The 16,358-nt window shown below is 42.8% G+C and overlaps 1 protein-coding gene across 13 annotated transcripts in view; it reads left to right on the top strand.

Moving 5' to 3' along the window:
• DIP2C (disco interacting protein 2 homolog C) overlaps nucleotides 1-16,358 on the top strand; it is a 446,223-nt gene that overhangs the window by 198,591 nt on the left and 231,274 nt on the right. The window lies entirely within an intron of this gene.

Genomic DNA, 16,358 nt, shown 5'->3' with positions numbered 1-16,358 from the left:
AGGGTATACAGTCAAGTTGAGGAGAGAATAAAAATTTACAACATAAAAAAAGGGAGGGAAAAGGGCCAAATGGAGTAAGAAAGGGAAGAGTATAATACAGGGCTTAAAAAAAACCTAAAAAAATAGTGAAAAAAATTGGCACAGAATTGAATAAATATAACTACCATAGCAGTATCAATGACAAATAAGCAAAGATTAATAAAGGTGGAAAGAGAATAGAAGGAAAGAAGAAAAAAAAAGATGAGATATCTAAAGGAAAGAAAAGTGATTTTGAGAGGATAGAGGGAGAAGAAATAATAAAAGTAAGGAGTAAAAACCAGGCTAAGAGAAAGAAAAGATAAAATGTAAAACAATAAAAAAGAGCAAAAGAAAGCACAATGGAGTGGAAGAGGGGAACAATAAAATTTGAGATTTGAAATACAAAAATAGTGAACATCTAGGAATAAAATTGAAGAAATGCAACCACCACCACCATATCAACAACTAATGATGGTGGAGAGAGAATAAGGATATTGCAAGAAAGGGAAAAATAATGTGAGATGACCAATGACAAGAAAAATGGTTTTGAGAGGCTGGAGGGAGGTGAAATATTAAGAGTGCAGAATAGGGAAGGTGTAGAAAGGGAAAGAAATAAAATTTAAAATAAAATAAAAAGAGGAAGGAAGAAGGCAAAATGGAGTAAGATAAGTGAGGAGTAAAATATGAGATTTGAAATAAAACTAAAATAAAAAATAGTGATATAGAAGGAACAAACTTGAAGAAGAAGAAAAAATGTTAAAAAGCTACGCAGGGGAAAAATAATGCAAATAATGAAGACTGAGGTGGAGATTGTCTCAGCAAAGTCTTGTTTGCCAGCGTTGTCTTTCTGAATCTGCCCCTGGTAATGTCAGATGGTGTCCTAGTCTAGTCCTAGGCAGCCTGTTTGGAGCTACAAGTGATCCACAGTCTATGGCTGTCTGCTTCAGGCTTGGCTGGTCCTCACAGTTCTGCCCTGCTGACTTGCCATCAGCACAAGGCCCAGGAGTAGTTCATATAATGGTCAAGAGCACTTCCAGTACCACCTCCACCTGCCCCTAGAAGGGGGCTTCTGGTGCAATGGAGAGGGTGGAATCCCTGGATCACCCTTGGGAGGCACTCTGCAGTCTGCAGGGAAGATGGTGGGCGTGTTTTCCCACTCCCCCACCCCACTGCCACACGTCTGGCTCTGTCCCAGATTATTTCCAGTAACATGTAGTTTCTGATGAATTAGCTGTTGTTTTCCTCTGAGTGGCCAATCTGTGTAAAAGGGTCAGTGCTTTCCTGCTTGGTGCTGATGGCAGCTCTGTATAAGCACGAAGGCTGGATGGGGCCCTGAACACTCCTTGCTGCACCTGTCTCTAATCTCTGTGCTCTGCTAGTTTCAGTGGATCAGGGTCTGAGGAACCAGCACAGCTCGTAGTGTCTGTTAGAATTTCAAAAAGGGCCCTTTTAGAGCTTCTTCTTTTCCTTGCAGATATGCGCTGAGCAGGGGCTTCTGGGCCTGGCCTCACTGATCTGCAGAGCCTGCAGTGCCGCAGGTGGGTGTTGGGCATGCCTGCCTGTGCTGCAGGAATCTCAGGTGCTCAGCTCCTGGTCATGCAGTCCCCAGCCTGCTGCTCTCACAGGAGACTCGGACTTGCACTTTGCACTGCACAGCCCCCTTGCTCACCAGCCGTAGTGGGTTGGGTCCCACAATCTCTTAGCCATGCCACTTTCTGTTCTTCCTCTGCAGCTGGACTCAGTGGGACTGAACTGCACTTTCACTCTGGTTTCTTTGTTGGCAGAGCTGCTGTGTGTGCGAGCATGGGGTCTATGCCCAGCCATGTCTCAGCTCCCATTTTAAAAAATGTCTCTATGTGGCACCCACACTGCAGCTCTAAGCCATGGGCTGGCTCTCCATGTATTCTGTCTCCCCCAAAAGTACAAAGTCTCTCTTGGTCAGAGCTGTCCACAGCCTGCCAGTGCCTCCAACTGTTGTAGGAGGTAGTTTCTCTCTAGAACTCTCCCAGTTGGTGCTGCAGTTATGGACATGCTGCTCACTATGTGTGTGCAGCCTAAGTCTCTCAGACTTTGTACATCCTCCCAAGTCTCTCCCGATTAGGGTTGGGGATTTCCCTGTGTGGGACCAGGGCCCCTGCTCCAGGAGGGGAGGGAGCCACAAGCCTGCATTTTCTGTCTAATCTCTCCTTACTGCAGGGGCCTTGCACAGGTATTTTCCCCTCAACTTATACAATCTCATACCAGATGGTGCAAAGCACCCTCTGTAGTCCTTGGCTTCAAAAACTCGAATCAGCTGAGATTCCATTGATTGTTCAGGTCACTTGTTGGAAGATCAGCTGAAAATCCACGTTGGGGGCACAAGCAAGTGGGGTTCAGCTTCCACCTGCTCGGTCACCATCTTCTCTCTCTCCCTTAGAATCTTGTCATTCCAGGGAAGGACCGTGGGTTGCTCTGACAATCCCTGGTAGCCCTGTCTTGCCTCTCTCCTGTAAGTCTTTATCATTATGTGGACATTCTAACAGCTAACATTACATTAAAACAAAGAAACCAACATTAAACTCATTGTCTCCTCAGATGTCACTTCTTTAAAGCCAAGACTATATCCCATTGCTCAGTTTGACCCTACTTGTTTCAATTCAGCTGATTTGGTGAAAGCACAGTACATAGCAGCCTAATCTTCCATCACCCCTTTCCCCAGGCCGGCGTTCCACAGACCTGCGGTCTGGATGTGTGGTTGTGGGCTGGCGGGACACCAAGTACTGCTGAGGAGGAGCATGTCAGATGTGTGTGTGTTCACACGTGCTGCCCCGTGGAGAGCCGGCAGGAGGAAATTTGTTTTTTCTCTAAGCAGAGGAAGTCAAGACTCATGAAAATATTACTCAGGAATCACAGTTTTCCTGATGAAATCAGAGCAGCAGAAAGTGAATGAGTCTGTCATGCAATTGTATGCCTTCCGACGAGGACAGTGCTCTAGGTGCAGGCCGGACAGTGGACTGACAGGGGACTGGAAGTCAGCACAGCCTAGGGCTGGAGAGAGCCAGGCACACCGACCATGGAGTTTGGCAGTCAGCTTGTGGGCAGGAGAAGGACAGAGACACAGATTAGAGTCATGTGGTCACTTAGTAGGGCCCAGGACAGGGCTTGGTTCCAATTCCCACTGCCCTTCTTCCCCACTCATACCACACTGTTGAGTCCACAGGTATGGACGTCATTCACAGTAATTTTTGAGAAGTTACATTTAAACAATAAAGGAGATGGTGGGTATGAATTTAGTGGGAGAATGTATAGGACTTTCCAAATGTTCTCTGTGGGATCAGTCAGAAGTGAGGGCAGCTCATTGAGGTCTGTGGGAAGATGAGGGTCAGGGAGAGTGGGCATGGGGCTTTGTATGTAGTGGGGCTTCAGAGTCACCACTGAAGATGGCTTTCACCCATAGAGCTAAAACAGAGGAGTAGCAGACTATTGACGGTGTTTAGGAAGATGGTTCATTTCACAGTATTGCCCCTGCGGTGGTAGGGACCACTTCCTGTTAAGGGTAGCCCAGAGCCAATGCATGAGTAGCCAAGCAGGTTCCCCTGGCGCCCACCACGGCCTGTGCGGAACTGAGCTCTGGATGGAGACCCTCACTGGTGGTTGGTTGATTATGGTCAGGTCCACACTCTGAGCCTCAGTTTCCCATGATGTGGATCGACAACTCCGACTGTACAGGGTGTTGTCGAATTCAGGGAGCACACGAAGGGTGCCGGCCCCCCATTCAGTGGGGCCGTAATGGTCACCACCACCAGGCTCAACAAATGTTGAGGCTAATCATTACCCATGTCCAGCACCCATTCATTTAGTCAGTATTTATCGAGTGTTTGTTTTGGGAACACACTGGTGAATGAAAGTCTGCTCTCAAACTGAGCCCTGGTCTTCTTACCCATAAAATGGAGATGGTAGTGGTGCCTGCTGCACAGAGCTGCTGGGAAGATGAATGTGTTAACACATTTGCAATGTAATTGCGTGCATAGTGGTAATTTCGGCACTGACGTAGCAGCCTTTAGTGTTAAAAGCTTGGTAACACACCAACACTTTTTAAAGTTAAAATATTTCTTGGCTTGGTGTGCCTTTCCTTTGCAAATGATTAAGACAGAAAACCGAGGGTCAGCAGGCACTCCAGGGGAAAGCTTTGCTTTATAGAGGCTAACCCTCTACAAAGAGCCTATAGTTTCGTCCTCTACCCTCCTGGTGTCTCTGCATTCAGCCAGCGCAGGGAAGGACAGAATGGGGCTGGCATCGTGACGTTACCACCTGTCCTGTCATGGTAAGTTGTCTCATGGCCACACCTGAAGAAGCTGGAACCATAGTTCAGCCATGCTGGAAGGAGAGAGATCATCAGGTTTGTGGCTAGCTGGTCACTGGGGAGGTTTGGTGGTTCTGTAAATTGTCCACAAAACTGAAAACTGTGAGGACACTTCATGTCTCTGTCACCTTCACTGTGATAGCTGTTAGGGTTGGGGAAAGAACTGAGATTCTTTTACTTTCCAAGGAGTCTTCATTTGTGCCCTGCCAGTAGCAGTGACCCTCTGGGTCTGTTTTCCCTACATCAGGTTCCTTTCTGGAGTTGGAAGCTGTGCTTACCTCCTGTTTCTTTAATGCTGCTGAAACTTCTCAGGAGGAGGAGAACCAAGAACTCTGAGGAGGTTTTCCTGAAACCAACAGGAAGCAGAAACCTGACATTCCACAAGTGCCCTTCCTCCTCCAGACCTGCTTCTCCTTTTCTGCATCTCTCTGGTCTCTTCTCTATTTCTTGTCTTTTGCCTTCTCTATTGCTTCTTTCTCTTTTTTTTTTTGGACATTTTAAATAATTTCACATTCAGTTCTCTTTATAGACACTTTTCTCCACTTGTTTTCCTGTCCTGGTTCTCACCACTGACAACCTCACACAGTCCACCTCCTGGGACATGTTGCTTTCCCCTTGGAAACACGAACAGCCAGTCAAAGTTTGACCCTAGAGATGGGGTGAGCAGTCCTTGTGCCCAGAGGTGCTGGGCTCGCAAGTGTCAGACATCCAGAATTTAGTGTCACTGTGTTCTTCTTAAACTTGTTTTGAATTTACTCGTTCATATAATGCTGTCCAATGTGTTTTTAAATAGTGATGCTTGTGTTTATGAGTTCTTCCAGGGGCGTGGTGAGCTGGAGCATTGCGACGGTCTCCCAGGCAGGTGCCTCAGTGACTGAGCACAGGCGGTGCGTGTGGGGCGACCAGTCAGGTGTTAGAGAACTCATCCTTCTCGTATCCCGAAGCACCACTTCCCCCAGTTACCTGTCGTTCACACGGCAGTCATCGTGGGCTGGGTTAATGAGGTGTTTTAATGCTTTTGGAGTGTGAGTTAAGATTGTCACTATTTTCTCCCTTTTCTCATGGAGTTACCGGCTCCTGGGAACTGCTGCTCAAGTGCCCGTCAGCCTGGTTTTTCCATGAGACTGAGTTTGTAATAGATGTTTCATTAGAGGGTGTAACAGTGTTACTGTATTTCATCAGTGCCTTTTCCTGTAAGATGCCAGTAAGTTAATAAATATACCATCCAAAGAGAATCACTTTCTAAAAAGGCTTTTTAACTTAATTGCACAAATACATATGCATACATACCCATGCACACTCGCACACAGAGATGTACACACACACACACACACACACACACACACACAGAGTTTTCCCCTCAGGACTTTAAGCTTTTTTTAACTTTAGTAGCAAATTTGATAAGACTCTGCTGTGCGCAAAGATGGGGACAATAAAATGATTTCTGCTCTGGTTTCTTTGAGCTTCAGTGAGCGTATCTGCTTTTTGTAACTTTCACACCTTTTCAGTTGTTAGGTTAATGCTGAAACCCTGCACTCAGGGGGTAAAGGAGGTTTGGGTACTGCCTGGTGTTGTCCATAACTCTCCCTGCAATGGACGTCCCAGTGAGTAGTTGGGACACTGAATACATTTTGTGACTTTATTTAAATGTATCTTCAAAGATGATGTGTGTGGGAGTGCACTGAAATCTGCACAGGGTTAGCTCTAGAATAAGAATATTCCAGTAGTTCTTACCACACAGAAAGTGTAAAGCTGCCAGGTCCCTTTAGAAGTTTTTTTACCTGTGTTCCTAATTTCCTCACGCCAACACAGTCACTGTTGTAGGTGCTACTTTAAACCTCCGTGGTTTCCTTGGCTCCCTTGCTTTTCACTGAAAAGATGTGCCCATCAGTCCTTGTTACTCTCAAAAGTGGTTGCCACTGCTAGGTTCTTGGTGGGCTGGGTGTCACGTGAAGGAGTATATGAAGCACACTTACTGTTGTTGTGGTGCCCAGCAGAGACAGGAAAGCATGATATGTGTTCTCTGGGCCGGGGGGGGGGGGGTTCATGGAGGGAGGAGGAGGAGCCGGCCCTGACCACTCCCAGGGGACAGTTCTGCCATGCCCCAGATGCTTACATTCTGTCCCTCACTGGAACTCCTCAGCTCCTGTGTTTGTGGCTTCATGCTTGAGGAGAGCAGTACCAATAAAATGGCATTGGTCTGGTTGAGGTAGGATCAAGTATATAAAACATAATGGCATCACTCATGTCAACCAAGATGGCTGCCAGTCAGCCACGACACTTCGGTTCAAGAATGAAACTGCCTAAGTCTTGACAGATACATCTGGCAAGGAGACACACCTAAGATACCTACACACATGATCAGGACAGCCGTGTCTGCAGAGCGGGAACACCCACAGATAGGTTGCTGGGGAAATTCCCCACTTGCCATCAGGGGTGCCAAGACACTCCTCAAGAGGCCCAGAGGGATGGAGTCCACCACCCTCAAGGTATAGCTGAGGCAGGCTCCAGACCACTGCTGAGACAGCGAGCTCCACACACCAGAGAGCTGCTCTATGCCACCCTGATCTCCCTTGGCGTCAGCCAGCGGAGGCTCTGCCCTGCTGGATCAAGACCGTACCCTTTCTGATCCATGAGACCAGCTCTTCCTTCAAGACACGGACAGCTCCCTTGCCCACTGTGCTATCTCCTGGACCTGTTTGCTGAGAGCCTGGAACTTGCATTTATTATCCCCCATTGATTGCTGTGTGTGTGTGTGTGTGTGTGTGTTATATTCCTCCTAGATTGTTATAAATGTGAGTAGGACATTATTGTATGTTGATGTTCTACTTTGAGTGAACCTGCATTCAATAAAAGCTGAGTGAATAGCACAGTTATCTTACGTAACCTTGTCTGTTCCTTGGTTGCTCACGTTGCTCAGCGGGCAGCCAGTCGTACACTTACTGGGCTGACTTACAGGAAAGACTATATCACAAAACATACACTCAGAAGAATACTCTTGAGAAGGGATGGAAGAATTGATGGCGTGTTATTAACACCTTATTTACGAGGTGCAAACTGTTCGTCATTTCCTTTAAAAGTTCCTAATTGAAATTGCTCCTCAGAACACTCCTAACCACTTCACCAGTTCTCTGTTCAGCACAGATCTCTTTTTTCCCCAGGGTAAACACAGGTTCAGGGAGGCCTGTGTGCCCGTTCCACCAGAACCCCTCTCCTGGGGCAAAAAGCACTGCTTTAATCCTCACCTCTCAAATCACTCATTAAATGATGGATGGATGAGTTTATGAAGCCCAGCACCAATCATTCACATGAGTTCAAAAAAGAATATGCCATAGGTCCTTGAATAAAGTCATTTTGTTCAACTTTGTTTCATTAGGATGTTGATGAGAAGAAAAATTGCTTCCTGGCAGGGCCACTGTCTGGGTGGAGTTTGCACGTTCTTCCCATGTCTACATGGGTTTCTTGCGGGCCTCTGACTTCCTCCCACATCTCAGAGATGTGCACGTGAGGTGAATGGTGTGTCTGCACTGTCCCCATCAGAATGTGGGTACGGGAGTGAGTGGCCCTGTGGTGGAGGGTATCTTGTCCACGGTAGGTCCAGCCTTGTGCCCGGAACTGTCAGGGGAGGCTCCAGCCACCCATGACCATGGACTGGGATAAGCAGGCTGGTAAATCATTCTTACTCATTTTTATTAATTTTTCTTAAGTGACTATATAACTCACATTTATTTCACTGTTTAATATTAGAAGTCTTTCAGGTCTTTGGAAATTGAGTGATGTTTCTGTGACCAGAAATATGCCGTTAAAAACTTAACTCTTGTTTATATCAATTCTCCTAGGGTTTCCTTATATGTCATTTCTCTTAAAGTTGTAGTTTCCAAGAACCTGTCAGCAATGTTAAGTGAGGACTTACTGTGTAAAAGTGGCTCTGAGTGTTAAGAACACAAAAAAGGGGACAATGCAAATATAAACTGATACTTTAGTAGTTTTGGTTTGTTTCCTGCTTTTTAGTATGAAGCTGAAAAGAACCAGACTAGCTGTCATTTTTCTGTTACTCAGTCTTTTATATAAGCTTTCTTCCTAAAAAAGGAAGATATACTAAATTATTTAGTTTCAGAGTGAGAGAACACAAAATGCCAGGGGAAAAAAATCTCACTCCTTTATCTATAATTTAGATCACAGAGTTTTCAGGGTGTTTTCCTCTAAACCTTTTATTGATTCAGTCCTGCAGTGAATGGTGCTGATGGAAACGTTGCAGAATGATTCAGGGTCGTGTCCTGTATTCTCACCCAGAGCCTCAAGGAGGCTCACGCCTAGAACTGCTTGGCCTTAACAAGATGCTGTTCTGTGTCTGGGGACGTTTGAATGCAGCTCTGACTTCAGAGAATGTGTCATCTTGGGTATGGGAACAATGACCCTCCTGAGGATTGCTTTCCCCTATGCAGTTTGAGTGTGGTTCCTCTTATTTTCCATGGAGCTTTCTGCCCATCAGTGACTTGATGATAATTCATGCATTGTGGGCCTGGGGTCTATGTTCTCTGCTGCTCTCTCGTACTTTGCCCAGGCTAGCTCTGGGTCCAGGCCTGGTGCATCGTCTCTACCCTTTCAGGAGATGAAGGGTCCTCCTGGGTAATTGTCTCTCCATTCACACAGCTAAACCAGTTTTATCTGCCATGTGAAAATTGAGCTGAGTTGACTTTCTCAGCCAGGTGTGATCAGGAAGCTGGGGTTTGAACTCCTGGGTGAAGTGACCATGATGAGAATGTATCTTTTGACTTGGAATAGAAATTAAAGTGATGGGGAACTGTAGGCAAAGTCCATATGAGTTTATCCAGAGTCTGTGACAGGCTGCAGTTTATCAGGTGTGTGAAAATCTTTATGAAAACCATAGGAGGAATAACTAACAAAAAGAGTCTTCTTAAAATAGAAAATGTGTTAAAATTGCAACCTAATTTTCTGTGTAAAGGTCCATCAAAAGGTAACCCAATTTTCAGTTCAACAGTAGGATAGGTGCTGGAGAACTGTTTCTGAGTTTCACTGAAATTATTTTCTTTTATACATAAACCATTGTCTTTCTAAGCGATGACTGTGGATACTGTCTCCTCCGGCGTACTCAAGTGATGCTCTGCATGAAGGAGGCATGTGATCCCTCCATGGTTTTTGCCAATTTGTAAAATATATGACTTTGTAGCGCATGATGCCATTTCTATTTTTCCATAATAGTAGTTTCATTTGCTTTTAAAATTAACAGTAAAGTTGACTTTCTTTTTGGTGTCTGTTTTGTGAATTTTATTGTGCTTATTTGCAAGCTGTTAATACACTTTATTAAAGTTTCTGTTCAAGTCTTTGCCATTTTTTAAATTTTTAAAAAATTTATTTATTTTTAGAGAAAGGGGAAGGGAGGGAGAGAGTAACATCAATGTGTGCTTGCCTCTCACGTGGCCCCCACTGGAGACCTGGCCTGCAACCCAGGCATGTGCCCTGACTGGGAATTGAACCAGAAACCCTTTGGTTTGCAGCTCATGCTCAATCCACTGAGCTGCACCAGCTAGGCCTTTGGCAATGTTTTAATCAGGATGTTGTTAGTCCTTTGTCAGATATAGTTTGAAAATATTTTTTTTCTAGTGACTAACTTTTAGTTTCTTAAGAATACCTTTTTCAGAACAAATTTTTTAATTTATTATAATTTTAATGCTTTATGCTTTGTGTCATGCCTAAAAAGTCTTTGTCTAACCCAAGTCTTGAGAATTCTGTGTTTATAATTTCACAGTTTTGGTTTTTTTTTTTCAAATAGATGTCTAGTTATTCCAGCACCATGTTGAAAAGACTGTCCTTTTTCCATTTAATTTATTTTGCGCCACTGTAAAAAAAAAAATCAGCCCTGTCATGCGGGTCTATTTCTGGGCTCTATCCTTCACCACTACCACATTGTTTTGATTATTGTTTTGGTTTTGTGGTAAATCTTAAATCCATCAGTGTGATTTGTCCAACTTTATTCTCCTTTATCAAGTTTCATTAGCTATTCTACTTCCCTCGACTTTTCACAGCTTTTAGAATTAGCTTGTCTCTCTCGACAAAGAATTCTGCTAGGATTTTAATTGGAGTCGTGTTCAATCTATCATTTGCAGGGGACTGACACCTTATGTTGTTTTCCATTCCATGTACATGGCATGTCTCTTAATTTGTATGGATCTTTGATTTTTTTCATCAGCATTTTGTGGTTTTTCGGCACATAGACCCTACATGTTTGCAAGTTTTGTTAGATTTATATTCAAGTATTTTTCATATAGCTAGTTTAAATTATATCACTTTAAAAGTTTTAGTGCCAAGCATTCACTGCTATAATACATTAATGTGATTTGACTTTGTGTGTTATAATCTTGCTAGAGTCAGTATTAGAGGCAGGAGTTAATTTTATATTTTCCTTGGTATTTTTTGTGTAGGTTTTTGGTTTGACTGATTTTGCTCTTTTTTCCTGTTTTCATTTTCTTTTTGCTCTTTTTTTCTTTCTTTTCATTTGCTATGAATTTACTTTCCTTTTCTTTCTCTATTTTCTTAAAGTAGAAGCTTAGATTTTTGGTTTGAGACCTTTCTTCTTCCCAAATATAAACCTTTAATGCCTCTTTTTTGTTCAGTTGATGATTCTTTTTACTTTGTTTTGAGAGCTCCTGGTAGTTTCATGTAGTTCATACAAATCTCAGTTTAGCTAGTGATCAAGATGAAAATTCCTGCAGGTTTATTTCCTGCATTTGTTTCGTAAGTTCACACTCTGTGCCTGGACCTTAAATGAAAGTAGCTGAGCTTCTCAGAGAGATGGTGACATGTAGGTTTGTTGATGATGTAAAAACTAAGGTGGGAATTCAAATTTAAGTGCCCTGAAAACCATGTTTCAGGGTTTGTGTTATGATATGGCTGAGTCACCAGTGCAGTGCCTGGTGTGCGGGAGGCAAGACCTGTTGAATGATGAATGCTGTGCATGTTTTAAGGCACTGGCTTATTTGCTGAGTTAAGGATAAGTTCACTCTCATTTGTGCTTTTTCACCCTGGGCCCTTGGCGTACCTGAACTGCTTAGCTCTGCAAGCTAGTGAACAACAGGACCACATTTTCAGTGCTTTTTTTTTCTCACATTGATTAAGGTTTCAATTACTTATTATGTTTTCTTATTTTAAAATGGAAGTCACTTTTTTTCTATTTTCTGATTCTAGTGCTCAACTTTCCTCTATTACGGGCATACAGTTCCAATGTATTGTTACCTAGTAAAGATAAAAAGTTACCTGTAAATGCACATGTACTTGCCTATCCAGCAGAGATCCATAAATTCTGACAATAAAGCAGAAGTTTTTGTTTCCACCTTCTTTTTCCTCTAAGAATGAATCAGTGGATGCAGGATTATATAGGTTATTCTGTATTATTTGCCTTTCGAATAGGCAAATAATTCATAATGTATTATGAATAATTACCACTTGATCAAAGTTGAGCAAAAATGTTTAGAAAGCATGATTTTCCATAAGTTAAGTTTGTACTGTTTGGGTTTGTATTATTTAATCAAGTGGATTCATCAAAATTTTGTCACACAGACATGAGGTGCCAGGGTCATCCAGATGTTTTATTCCTAATAGTTCAAGATATATTTAACTTCACAAGTGACTTTGTGCACAGAACCTCAGAGTTTGCTGGCAGAATTTCTGCACCTCATTGGTCTCACAAAGAGAAATAACAATTGTAGTAACTTACCCAGAATAACTAACGTATCGCACATGTCTTCTGCTAAATAATTTACTCTTTGTCCCACCCCTCATCCCCAAAGTCCAAAAACCCTTTAAATTAATTTCAAGCCTTTTCAAGACTGAGTCATTATTTTAGAAAGCTGTGTGTGTGTGTGTGTGTGTGTGTGTGTGTGTGTGTGTGTAATTTGAAGATAAAATTTTTAGCATATTCAATATCTCTTTTTTTAATTTTAACCTGAGGATATGTTTATGATTTTGAGAGAGAGGAAGGGGGAGGGAAGAGAGAGACAGACAGATATCCATCTATATGAGAGAAACATTGATTGGTTGCCTCCTGTATGCACCCCGACTAGGGGCCGAACCCACAACCTAGGTGTGTGCCCTGACTGGGAATTGAACCTGCAACCTTTTTTGTGTGTGTGTACGGGATGATGCTCCAACCAACTGAGCCATCCAGCCAGGAGTCTATGTCTTTTTAATATTAAGAATTTTGTCTTTACTAGCTTAAGAGGTTATTTATTTTTTTAAAAATTTTAATTATGATTTAAAGTCAATATGATTTTCTATTAGTTTCAGGTGTACAGCATAGTAGTTAGACAATTATATACTTTACAAAGTGTTTGCGCCCAACCCCTGATATTTCTAGAGCCCTCTGGCACTATACACAGTTACTACAATATTATTGACTATGTTTCCTATGCTGTACTTTACATATCTGTGACTATTTTTTAACTACCAATTTGTACTTCTTAATTCCTTCACCTTTTTCACCGAGTTCCCCTACTTCCCCACCCCTCTGGCAACCACCAGTCTGTTCTCCGTAGCTGTGAGTCTGTCTCCATATGTTTGTTCATTTATTTTGGCTTTAGATTGCACATACAAGTGAAATCATATAGTATTTGTCTTTCTCTGACTGATTCGTTTCATTTAACATAATACCCTCTAAGTCACAGGTGGAAAACATGAGGCCCAAGAGCCGAATCCGGCCCTCCACTTTGTTTTATCCGGCCCACACCTTGTTTCTACCCAGTGGCAGTGCTGACCTCCTTGCCCCTAGTTAAGGAGTAGTTACATTTATACAGGCTTAACATTACATTCAGCCCTTTGAAGGCAGCCACAAGGCTTATGTGGTCACCAGTGAAAATGAGTTTGACACCCCTGCTCTAAGTCCATCCATGCTTCTGCAAATGATAAGATCTCACTCTTTTTTACAGCAGAACAATATTCCACTGTATATATGTACCACATCTTTTTTATCCAGTCGCTGTTAATGGGCACTTCGGCTGCTTTCATAGCTTGACTATTGTAAATAATGCTGCAGTGAACACAGGGATGCACAGATTCTTTCAAATTAGTGTTTTGGGTTTCTTCAGATATACTCATATACCCAAAAATGAAATTGCTGGGTCATAAGGCTTTTCCATTTTTAGTTTATGGGGGACCCATATTGTTTTCCACAGTGGCTGCATCAATCCACATTCTCACCAATAGTGCATGAAGGTTCCCTTTTCTCTACATCCTCACCAACACTGTCATTTGCTGATTTGGCGATGACAGCCATTCTGATAGGTGTGAGGTGACATCTCACATGGTTTTAATTTGCATTTCTATGATAATGAGTGACACTGAGCATCTTTTCATATGTCTATTGGCCATCTGTATGTCCTCTTTACAGGAGAGAAGTGTCAGTTTAGTTCCTCTGCCCATTTTTTAATAGGATTGTTTGTTTTTTTGATGTTCAATTGTGTAAGTTCTTTATGAATTTTGGATATTAACCCCATATTGATTGCATCATTGTCATATATCTCCTCTTATTCAGTAGGCTGCCTTTTTGTTTTGTTGATAATTCCCTTTACTCTGCAGACATTTTTTAGTTTACTGTAGCCCCATTTTTTAAAATATACTTTATTGGTTATGCTATTACAGTTGTCCCATTACCCCCCTTCATTCCCCTCCACCCATATCCCCCCCTTTAGTTCATGTCCATGTGTCATAAGTTCTTTAGCTTCTACATTTCCCATACTATTCTTGCCCTCCCCCTGTTTATTTTCTACCTACCATCTGTGCTACTTATTCTCTGTACCTTTCCCCCCTCTCTCCTCCTCCCACTCCCCTGTTGCTAACCCTCCATGTGATCTCCGTTTCTGTAGTTCTGTTCCTGTTCTAGTTGTTTGGGTCTTAGTTTCTTTTTGTTTTAGTTTTAGGTGTGGTTGTTAATAATTGTGAGTTTGCTGTCATTTTACTGTACGCTTTTTATCTTCTTTTTCTTAAATAAGTCCCTTTAGCACTTCATATAATAAGGGCCTGGTGATGGTGAACTCCTTTAAATTGGCCTTATCTGAGATGCACTTTATCTACCCTTCCATTCTAAATGAAAGCTTTGCTGGATAGAGCAATCTTGGAAGTAGGTCCTTGCCTTTCATGACTTGGAATACTTCTTTCCATCCCTTCTTGCCTGTAAAGTCTCTTTTGAGAAATCAGCTGACAGTCTGATGGGAACTCCTTTGTAGGTTACTGTCTCCTTATCTCTTGCTGCTTCTAGGATTCTCTCCTTCATTTTAATCTTGGCTAATGTAATTATGATGTGCCTTGGTGTGTTCCTCCTTGGGTCCAACTTCTTTGAGACTCTCTGAGCTTCCTGGACTTCCTGGAAGTCTATTTCCTTTGCCAGATTGGGGAAAGTTTCCTTTATTATTTGTTCAGATAAGTTTTCCACTTGTTGCTCTTCCTCTTCTCCTTCTGGTACCCCTATAATTTGGATGTTGGATCATCTAAAGATGTCCTGGAGGTTCCCAAGCCTCTCCTCATTTCTTTGAATTCTTACTTCTTTGTTCTTTTCTGATTGTATGTTTTTTTCTTCCTTCTGGTCCACTCCATTGATGTGAGACCCAGCTTTCATTCCATCACTATTGGTTCCCTTTGCATTTTTCTTCATTTCACTTGTTGTAGCCTTCATTTTTTCATCTAATTTGTGACCAAAATCAACCAATTCTGTGAGCATCCTGATCACCAGTGCTTTGAACTGTGCATCTGACAGGTTGGCTATCTCTCGGTGGCTTAAAAATACTGATGGTGGGGCTTTCAAGTCTGTTTGAGATATCTTTTTTTTTCCTTTTGTCTGGTTGCACCTGTTAGGTATGAGGGGCAGAGCCATAGGTGTTCACCAGGGTGGGGCACCCCAGTTGCTGGGTTGAGACATTGTATGTGGGGGCGGGGTCTGAGAGGGAACAATGGCATTTGTTCTGCTCTCCATCGAACTTCAGTCCCTTCCACTGCTTCCCCTGAGCACACTGGGCCCCTCTGGTGCCAATTCCCATGTGGGTGGGCTTGTGCACCCCCAAGGACTTTCCAAGGTTCTCTCCTGTGAGGCTGGGAGTCTCTGCCTGCACCTCAACCCCCACACGTGTTTTCAATCAGTGTCTTGAGGCTCTATTTCCCAGTGCTGTGATCCTAGGTTGTGTGCACTGCCTTGCTCCACAATCCCCGCCTCGCTGGGTCTGCTGATTGCCACCCCTTGGCCGGGGTCTGCCAGCTGCCGCTTGCGTGCTCAGGGTCCACCCACTGTGGTTTAGCATGCCCGGTCCCAACGCTTTCTGCTCTCTGTGCCACGACCCACACCTGGCTGCCCGACTCTGCCCCTCCTACCAGTCTGGATGAACAGGTCTATTTTAACTTCTTGGTTGTCCAACTTCCATACAGTTGAATTTTTTGTCGGTTCTGGTTGTTATCCTGTTTCTAAATTGTTATTGTCCCTATCTTGGTTGTGCAAGGAGGCACAATGTGTCTACCTATGTCTCCATCTTGGCTGGAAGTCAATGTAGCCCCATTTTTAAATTTTTTCTTGGGTTTCCCTTGCTTGTGGGGATATATGAGAAAAAAATATTGCTGTGAGAAACATCAGAGATTTTATTGCCTATGTTTTCTTCTAGGAGTTTTATGGTCTTACATTTAGATCTTGAATTCATTTTTAGTTTATTCTTATATATGGTATAACAAGGTGGTCTAATTTAATTTTTTTTTTGCATGTATCTGTTCAATTTTCCTGACACCATTTTTGAACACATCATCTTTATTCCCTTGTATGTTCTTACCTCCTTTGGCATATGTTAATTGACCATAAAGATGTGGGTTTGTTTCTTGGCTCTGTGGTCTGTTTGATTGATTAATATATCTGTTTTTATGCCACTGTCAGGCTGTTTTGATTACTGTCGCCTTGTATAGTTTGATTAGGTAGCCCAGTACCTCCAACTCTGTTCTCTCTTAAGATTGC

This window comes from Phyllostomus hastatus, unplaced genomic scaffold, assembly GCF_019186645.2.
Source record: "Phyllostomus hastatus isolate PE091 unplaced genomic scaffold, TTU_PhHast_1.1 phas_scaffold_39, whole genome shotgun sequence".
In the NCBI taxonomy this organism is placed as follows: Eukaryota; Metazoa; Chordata; class Mammalia; order Chiroptera; family Phyllostomidae; genus Phyllostomus; species Phyllostomus hastatus.
This window is presented reverse-complemented; position numbering and strand designations above follow the sequence as displayed.